Below are 9,852 nucleotides of genomic sequence, written 5' to 3' on the forward strand. Positions count from 1 at the left end.
ACATGGCTGTAGTCCCTGCTACTTGGGAGGCTGAGGTGGGAGGATCCTTTGAGCCCAGGAGTTTGAGGCTGCAATGAGCTGTGATTGTGCCATTGCACTCCAGCCTGGGCAACAGAGTGAGACCCTTAGAAGAAAATGAAAATTAAAGAACAATGGAAGTGGTCATATGACATGGCTGAAGAGATCTAGTTAAACCATTTCTTGATTGTAAGAGATAACAAATTCTATAAGGTAATACATGGGCAGTGGAGACCAAGGTAGAAGATAAGACAGAGGGAGAGAAATTGTAGAATCATATACAAAGAATGTCACTTGCCAAAGGAAACAGGAATAAGTAGGATCCCACAAGGATCTGCAATTCCCAGATAACTTAGGTTAAAAGGTGGGTAAAATTGAATTGCTGTTGGGCTTTCATTTTCCAGAAACATGGTGGCCCAGAGCAAAGCATGTATAGCACCTCAGCATTGTTCAAAACTACAAACAAGGCCGGGCGCGGTGGCTCACTCCTATAATCCCAGCACTTTGGGAGGCCGAGGTGGGTGGATCATGAGGTCAGGAGACCGAGACCATCTTGGCTAACATGGTGAAACCCCATCTCTACTAAAAATACAAAAAATTAGCCGGGCATGGTGGCTGGCACCTGTAGTCCCAGCTACTCAGGAGGCTGAGGCAGGAGAATGGCATGAACCCAGGAGGCAGAGCTTGCAGTGAGCCGAGATCGCGTCACTGCACTCCAGCCTGGGCAACACAGCGAGACTCTGTCTCAAAAAAAAAAAAAAAAAAAAAAAACTACAAACACAAAGCAAAACTAAAAAAATCCATGGTTAGATGGCTGGAATAGAATACAAACTTCCAAAATTGGAGAATGAAAAAAATCCAGAAAATTCAACAAATGCTGAAGTTAATGTCTTATTTCATAGAATTCCAAAGGCTACATGATGAAATACAGGCCTCCACCAAATTGGTGGTGAGATCAGAAATCTACAAGATCCGGGACCCTCAGAAAAGTAACACTCCTTGTAGGTAAACTGAAGGAAAATCTATTCATTAGAGAAGGGTGAACAGCTACCTCCCTCAGCTTCAGAGATGGGTGAAACCAGGATAGAAAAACAATTATCTTCAGAGAATTCCTAACCATAACAAAAAACTCACATTTGGGATTTATATCAGTCAAGGTCCCAGGATGATAAAGATGTCACATATAAATTAAGGTAATTTGAGGAAGGTTTAATAAAGGGGCTATTATAATTTGGGGCACAGTTTTTTTTTTTTTTTTTTTTTTTTTTTTTGAGTAGATGAATTGGCTCTCTCCAGTCTGTGCCTCCAAGATGACGAAGAAAAGGAACAACAGTCATGCCAAAAAGGGCCATGACCACGTGCAGCCTATTGGCTGCATGAACTGTGCCTGATGCGTGCCCAGTGACAAGGCCATTAAGAAATTCGTCATTCGGGCCGGGCGCGGTGGCTCACGCCTGTAATCCCAGCACTTTGGGAGGCTGAGGTGGGCGGATCACAAGGTCAGGAGATCGAGACCACGGTGAAACCCCGTCTCTACTAAAAATACAAAAAATTAGCTGGGCGCGGTGGCGGGCGCCTGTAGTCGCAGCTACTCAGGAGGCTGAGGCAGGAGAATGGCGTGAACCCGGGAGGCGGAGCTTGCAGTGAGCCGAGATCACGCCACTGCACTCCAGCCAAGACTCTGTCTCAAAAAAAAAAAAAAAAAGAAATTCGTCATTCAAAACATAGTGGAGGCCACAGCAGTCAGGGACATTACTGAAGCAAGCCTCTTCGATGCCTATGTGCTTCCCAAGCTGTATGTGAAGCTATTAATACTGTGTGAGTTGTGCAATTCACAGCAAAGTAGTCAGGAATCAATCTCATGAAGGCCACAAAGACCGAAAACCCCCACCCAGATTTAGACCTGCGGGTGCTGCCCCATGACCCCCACCAAAGCCCACGTAAACAGCTGAGTCCTTCAAGACTGAAGAATATTCTCTGGAGAAAAATAAAATAGAAACTGTACTTAATATTGGATGTTGAGTGTGTCGGTGTCAGATAGGGTGGGGATTTTGTGTGTGTGTTAGACCAAGTGTGAAGCAACACATAGTATTTTCATGGGGAAGAAAGCTTATTCATGTAAATTAAATTTTAATTGTTTGCAGTCATATCCTTGGCCTCACAATTTGCATAGCTGTGTGAAATAAAAGAGGGTTTAGGCATCTGTAAAAAAAAAAAAAAAAAAAAAGCCGGCGCAGTGGCTCATGCCTGTAATCCCAGCACTTTGGGAGGCCAAGGCAGGCGGATCACAAGGTCAGGAGATCGAGACCATCCTGGCTAACACAGTGAAATCCCGTCTCTACTAAAAATACAAAAAAAAAAAAAAAAAAAAAGCCAGGCGTGGTGGCGGGCACCTGTAGCCCCAGCTGTTCGGGAGGCTGAGGCAGGAGAATGGCATGAACCTGGGAGGCGTAACTTGCAGTGAGCCGAGATCACGCCACTGCACTCCAGCCTGGGTGACAGAGCAAGACTCCCTCTCAAAAAAAAAAAAAAAAAAAAAAAAAAAAAGATTAATTGGGAATGAAAAAGTTAAGAGAAGCCACAGAAATAATCTAGTGTTATTCTAACACCTCTTTAGTGGCCATCCCTCTGGTCTTAGGTGGCTATGGCCACCCACTTCTGACTTAGACTCAGTAATCCAGGTTTGATTTTCTTTCTTCCTCAGACATGGGAAGCACTACTTGGTAGGCATCATCCAGTGGGAACTAGCTAACCATCCCCTACCAGTGAGGGTGATAAATAGGTCACTAGGGCACAGCAAGGCACTGAAGGATAATGGCTGGTTGTAGCTGGCATAAAGAAGGGGTGTTGAATTTTACCATCTCGCCTCTTCCATTTCCCAGTATGGCCTGAGCTTAGTCACTACTGCTGAGTGGAGGTTAGCTAACTCTAGACTCCAGAGAATTACACAAGGCCATTCCCTTTATGAGAGCACCTCTACCAGATGGCATCACTTTAATGGATGACATTCAAGATAACATGGGAATGGTTTACAGATTTGACTGACATGTTCTATTCAGTAAAAATTTCACAGGAGATGGAAGCATCCCTATCACCACCCACATATGTGTTCCATGGAAAGCACTTGGGACAAACCTAGACCTGCTTCTGATGCCCAGGAGATAAAATTCTAATTGCCCCTGGACCAGGTAGCAACGTTGGGTGACACTTGGGAGAAAAATGGATCCTCTGCTGCTGGTTTCAGACGGCCTATGATTTTAACCCCTCCTCTGCTGCTGTGCCTCTTCCTTACCTGAGAAGTTCTTACCCTCACTGGTGTTGACTGTACCTAGTCCGACATTACCTTCTGGCTGCTAAAAGAGGGGTCTATGTGCTTGTAAGCACATTTCACTGTATGTGGATGTCTACAGCAAGCTTTATAGATACCCAGGGACATACAGCCAAGGGCCAGAATATATCATTCTGCTAAACAGATATATCAAAATCTTCTCCTTTGCCTGGCTCTTCCCACTAAATACATAGACTGGCTGTGAATAGGCTTTGAAATTGTAGTTTGTACCCTTGCAGTATTCTGGGTCCTAAAGATGCTTTCACTGACTCCAAGCCCAGGCATTACAAAATAACATACCATGTAGATTATGATTATGATTATTAAAGAGATCAAGACAAGATCTCACTATGCCACCCAGGCTGGCCTCAAACTCCTGGACTCAAGCCATCCTGTCTCAGCCTTCCAGAGTGCTAGGATTACAGGCGTGAGCCACAGTGCTGGCCACAATTTTGAAAGAATCTCAGACCATGGGATCAATTGTTAAAAATGAGCCAAAGACAGCCTCCAAGTATTGACTCCAGGACTGTTTATTTTTTATTTATTTTTTAGACGGAGTCTTGCTCTGTCACCAGGCTGGAGTATGTGGCACAATCTCAGCTCACTGCAACCTCCGCCTCCCAGGTTCAAGCGATTCTCCTGCCTCAGCCTCCTGAGTAGCTGGGACTACAGGCGTATGCCACCAAGCCCAGCTAATTTTTGTATTTTTTAGTAGAGACGGGGTTTCACCATGTTGGGCAGGATGGTCTCGATCTCGTGACCTCGTGATCCGCCTGCCTCGGCCTCCCAAAGTGCTGGGATTACAGACATGAGACACCACGCCTGGCCCTGGACTGTCTGATGCAGGCTGAGACCCATTAGCCCAAGATTCTGGGGACAAACTCAAATTTTTACCTACGTAATTATTTTTTAAATGGCCCAAACAAGCAGATTTTTAGTCCTTTAGAGCCTGCCTGCTTTGCATGCTATCTCCCATGCCATCCCTCCCCACAGACCTCATCTGACAGCTATTGCCCTTTGGTAAGATAGTGCCTTCTGGTTATAACACCCTAGGCTGCTACAGCCATTCAGAGCTCTCTGACCCAGAGATTCCCATCTGCTCCCACGCCCCTGCTGCTGAGCAACATCACCTAGACACAAAGGTCCCCACTCCCATCTCCTCTCCAAGTGTTCCCTTGCTCTCCTCCCCTTCTGGATGGTGGCTTCTGCACCTCAAGCCTCTAGACGGTCTCATGCTCTCACACGACCCTACCCAAGCCCCACTCAGTAAAGTTTGCTGCCTCCCATGGTCACATATTTTTCTTTGATCAGCTCCCAGGTCCCTCAAACCCCTACAGATCTGTATCCCAAATATATAAAGAGCTCTTGAAACTCAGTAAGAGGCCAGGTGTGGTGGCTCATGCCTGTAATCCCAGAACTTTGAGAAGCCAAAGAGAGTGGATCACCTGAGGTCAGGAGTTCAAGGCCAGCCTGGCCAACATGGTGAAACCCCATCTCTACTGAAAATACCAAAATTAGCTGGGCATGGTGGCAGGCGCCTGTAATCCCAGCTACTTGGAAGGTTGAGGCAGGAGAATTGCTTGAACCAAGGAGGCGGAGACTGTAGCGACCCGAGATCGCGCCATTGCACTCCAGCCTGGGCCACAAGAGTGAAACTCCATCTCAATAAAAAGGGGAAATAAAATAATTCAAATAAATTCATATAATATGATTACCAAAATGCTGCTTTCAGGAGAATACTTTCCTTTGTGATTGTTGGAAATCTCACATTTGAAAGATTAGCAATACCTCAAATTATTTTGGCATAAACTTGAAAAAAATGAAATATTTAGAAACCATAATTTGAAAAGCAGCAAAATATGTTAATCTGGAAACTAATATATTTTCCTGGGTTACAAGTAAATACTTTATCCCCTTATAAAAGCACACACACACACACACTCAATCAGAAGCACATGGTTTTATGGCAACTCAGTAGCTTCTCCTTTTTTTCTTTTTTTGAGACAGGGTCTAGCTCTGTCACCCAAGCTGGAGTACAGTGGTACAAACATGTCTCATTGTAGCCTCAACCTCCTGAGCTCAAGCAATCCTCCTGCCTCAGCCTCCCAAAGTGCTGGGATTACAGGCAGGTGCCACCACGCCTGCCCTCAATAATTTTTTTTTTTTTTTTTTTTTTTTGAGACAGGGTCTCACTCTGTCACCCAAGCTGGAGTGCAGTGGTGCAATCTTGGCTCGCTGCCTCAACCTTCCAGGCTCATGTGATCCTCCCACCTCAGTCTCCTGAGTGACTAGGTAACTGGGATTACAGGCATGCACCACCACCCCTGGCTAATTTTTGTACTTTTTGTAAAGTCAGGGTTTCGCCATGCTTCCCAGGCTGGTCTTGAACTCCTGGGCTCAAGAAATTCTCCCACCACAGCCTCTCAAAGTGCTGGGATTACAGGCATATAGGATCCAAAAGTTGACAGAGTTAAAAGGAGAAATGGGCATAGCCGTGGGAGGTGTGAGAAGGCAGCCAGTGAGAAAGCAAAAGACTGAAGAACAAGGAGACTGGGATGGGGAGTAAGAAGCAAAGAAGGACCTGTGCTTGGCTAGTCCTCCAGGGGACCCAGGGACCCCCAGTCCAATCATGGACTGAGGACACAGAGGGGCTCAGGAAGTGGCCTGAGGCCCCCCGGCGACAGCAACAGGGTGGGAGGTGGAACCTGCACAGCATGGAGCAGTGGAAGCCTGGGGTTCCATCTGGAGACATGGGTTCTAGTCCCGCTTGCTGTGTTTTTGGGGCATGTCACTCCATCTCCCTGGGTTCAGCCTCCCTGGGGAAGGAGGCTCTCTTCACCCTTCCCCAGCCTGGCCCTCACAAATGATGATGCCAAAACAGTATCCTTCATGTGTGGGGTTAGCAATAGGGGTGCTGGTCAGACAGAGGATAGAGGCAGGGCCTCTGGCATCGTGGGGAGCCTGGATCTTGCTCTGCAGTCTGGGAGAACCCAGGGAGAACCCTGGGCATGGGAGGAAGAGGCAAGAAACCTCTCAGGCTAGATGACGGCCTCTGTGGGCTCACACCGTCCTCTACCCTAGGAGAGGCCAGGGCAAGGTATGTACCCTGCTGCTTCCTCCTTGTCCTCCTCCGAGGCCTCAGGCAGTCGCCCAGTTGGGTCACTCTTCACCAGCGTCAGACCTGGCACCTCGGCATTTAGGGCCAGCTCTTGCCCACAGGCTCTAGAGGCTCTGAGGGAGACCAGGGTCCTTCCGCCTCCTGTGACAGTTTGCACAGGATGCTCCCTTTGGAAAGATGGTTAGGGACTCGCAGCTTACAGAAGAGGAACCAGAGGCTTGGAAGAGATGACTGTTCCTAGGTGGTCAGTGCCAGGGCCTGGCCAAAGCCCACTTCTCAAGCTGTAAGTCCATGGAGTGTTCCACCAGAACATCATTCCTCAGTGAGCACAGCCTCTGCCTGTCCCCAACGCCACACACACACATCAAACATATACATCAAATATACGCGCACGCGCACACACACACACACAGTTCTGCTGCCCCCACTCCAGTCAGCAACCTAGGCTGGGCACAGGCGCGAGGGGTTGTCTCTGCATGGGGGCTTGGGAGTGCCCCACACACATTTCATTGGGTGTGGGTAACCAGGCGCCCTGGCCCCCCTCAACTCTGGATGGGTCTGTGCCTGGCCCTGCTGACTTCTGCCCTGAGATGAAGCTGTAGACACAGACTGTAGCGTGGAGTCTTCCTTGGGTCTCTATTTGCACACCCAGCATCCCACCCAACCTGGAGAGAAAGTGAAGAGAAAGTGAAGAATGCCCAAAATTTGATGTTTCCAAGATCCTTCAGGTGGACAGTGCAGCACCGCCCAAGGAGCACTAGGGCATGGAGTGTGGTGGAAAATTCTGCAAGCCAGGGGGCTGGAAACCAAGTCCTGCTATGGCCATGACCTTGTGGCGCTGAATGACAAAGCACCTGCTAGGTGCCTCGCAGGGCAGCAAGTCCTCGGGCCAGAGGCAGTTTTCTGCCCACTTCTTCACTACTCAGCAGTCCAGAGGCTGCCCTACCATTTGGGCTCCCCTCTCTGGCTTTCAGGTGGCTTGGCCAACGGGACAGGCTGACAGGAGTCTGGACAGTGGGGAGGAGCAAGAGGCCAGGGTAATTATTCCCCCAGCATCCTCCCTCCAAAGCTTCCACTTTTAGCCATAGCCCCACTGGTCCTGATTACTACTCTGTCCCTACCCCTGGAGCCCGGGACTGATAACAGCTGTGCTTCACCGCCCCTTATCAGCTTCCCAGAGCCCGCAGCTCTGTAAGTAGTCCCCTCATTAAACTCTCTTCCAGCTGCATCTTTCCTGGTACATGCTGTCAGTTTCCTGCCGGGAGCTGGACTGATCCAGCAGTTGACAGATGTTTCTTCATCCTGCCAGGTGCCAGCTTGGGATCCAACTCCATGACACAGGGTGGCTCCTGCCACATGCCAGAATGTCCCCGCCCTTCTCTCCAGAGGCCCAGTCAGTGAGAGGAGGAGGAATTAGAATCCAGGTCTCCTGACCTGTCCCAGAGCAAGGCTCCTGTCACTCCACTCCCTGGGGCTTCTTGGGCCTGAGATCTTGAGACAAGTCTGGTGGTGGAGGAGGTCTTGAGCAAGAGAGGCTTGAATCCTCTTCCTGGTGGCACCCATTCACTAGGGCAGCAGGTGCCCCAGCAACACCGACTCACCAGTGTGGGTGGAGGGGCCAGGATATCAGGTTCCCAGGCACCTGCAGCGTCAGTGAGCATGCAGCTCCTGGCTTCCCATGGGCGCCACTGAGTCAGCAGTCAGGGGCTGTGGGTAACACTGCTGTCCCCTTTGCCAGCTTATAGGTGACAGAGGCTTCTATAGTCACTCACCGCTGGATAACTACTACCCTTTTTGTCCTTCACACACTTTCATAATCAATCCCTTATATTTAAATTCCTTCCATTGGAAACACGTAGAGTGGTTTCTGTTTTCTTTTTTTTTTTTTTCTTTTTGAGACAGAGTCTGGTTCTGCTGCTCAGGCTGGAGTGAGGTGACGTGATCTCGGCTCACTGAAACCTTTGCCTCCCAGGTTCAAGTGATTCTCCTGCCTCAGCTTCCCCAGTAACTGGGATTACAGGTGCACACCATCACACCCAGCTTAATTTTTGCATTTTTAGTAGAGATGAGGTTTCACCATCTTGGCCAGGGTGGTCCCGAACTCCTGACCTCAGGTGATCCACCCGCCTCGGCCACCCAAAGTGCTGGGATTACAGGCATGAGCCACTGTGCCCGGCTATTTTCTTGACTAGTCACTCACTGATATCTGTTAGCCCAGGACTAATAATAGCTGTGCTTCACCACCCCCTTATCAGCTTCTATCTCAACTACGTCCTAAAACATAGCTCACTCTAAAACCAGAATTCACGTTAAAGACAAGGTAAGATTATTCACTACGCTCCAGCACTACTGAATTCCACTGTTGTGATTTCTCTCTCTCTCTTTTTTTTTTTTTTTTTGAAGAGACGGAGTCTCACTCTCACCCAGTCTGGAGTGGAGTGGCATAATCTTTCACGGCAGCCTCAAACTCCTGGGGTCCAGCAATCCTCCCACCTCAACCTCCTAAATAGCTGAGACAAGTGTGTGCTACCATGCCCAGCTAATTTTTAAAGATTTTTTTAAAAGATAGGGTCTGGCTATCTTGCCCAGGCTTGCAATTTATAGTGCTCCAGACACCCTCATTGGTAGCTGCTTCTGATAAATTCCACACTATGGCCAGAAGATGGCAGCAAACCACCAGCTTCAGCCACTCACCTGTGGCCCAGGACACCGGACCGTTTCCAAAATCTGAGCTTCACATTCCTAGACCTGCAGAGGTTCTCTTCATGGCCACCTGGACAACTGGCAAACCATTCTGTTTCCTTACACGTGCACATATCATCCAGATAACTGAAACTCTTATCAATAAAACCCCAACATCACAACCAGGGCATAAATTCTCTTTCAAACATCATGGTGATATCCTTATCTTAGATTTTTGGTAAACATTTGGAATTGGATAAACCATCATCCTTAATTAAGACAGAACACTTTCTCTTTTTTTTTTTTTTTTTTTTGAGATGGAGTTTCGCTCTTGTTGCCCAGGCTGGAGTGCAGTGGCACAACCTCGACTCACTGCAACCTCCGCCTCCCGGGTTCAAGCGATTCTCCTGCCTCGGCCTCCGGAGTAGCTGGGATTAGAGGTGCCCGCCACCACACCCGGCTAATTTTTTGTATTTTTAGTAGAGACGGGGTTTTGCCACATTGGGCAGGCTGGTCTCGAACTCCTGACCTCAGATGATCCACCTGCCTTGGCCTCCCAAAGTGTTGGGAATACAGGCGTGAGCCACTGCGCCTGGCCAACAGAACACTTTTAAAGAGAGATCCATAAAACATCACCAGTCAGCTGACCTAGGTGGTTTGGGTGTATCTGTTGTTCAATGTGCCATCCTTAGGGAACCCGATGGAG

The sequence above is a fragment of the Macaca fascicularis genome, chromosome 2 (assembly GCF_037993035.2).
Source record: "Macaca fascicularis isolate 582-1 chromosome 2, T2T-MFA8v1.1".
Taxonomy (NCBI): domain Eukaryota; kingdom Metazoa; phylum Chordata; class Mammalia; order Primates; family Cercopithecidae; genus Macaca; species Macaca fascicularis.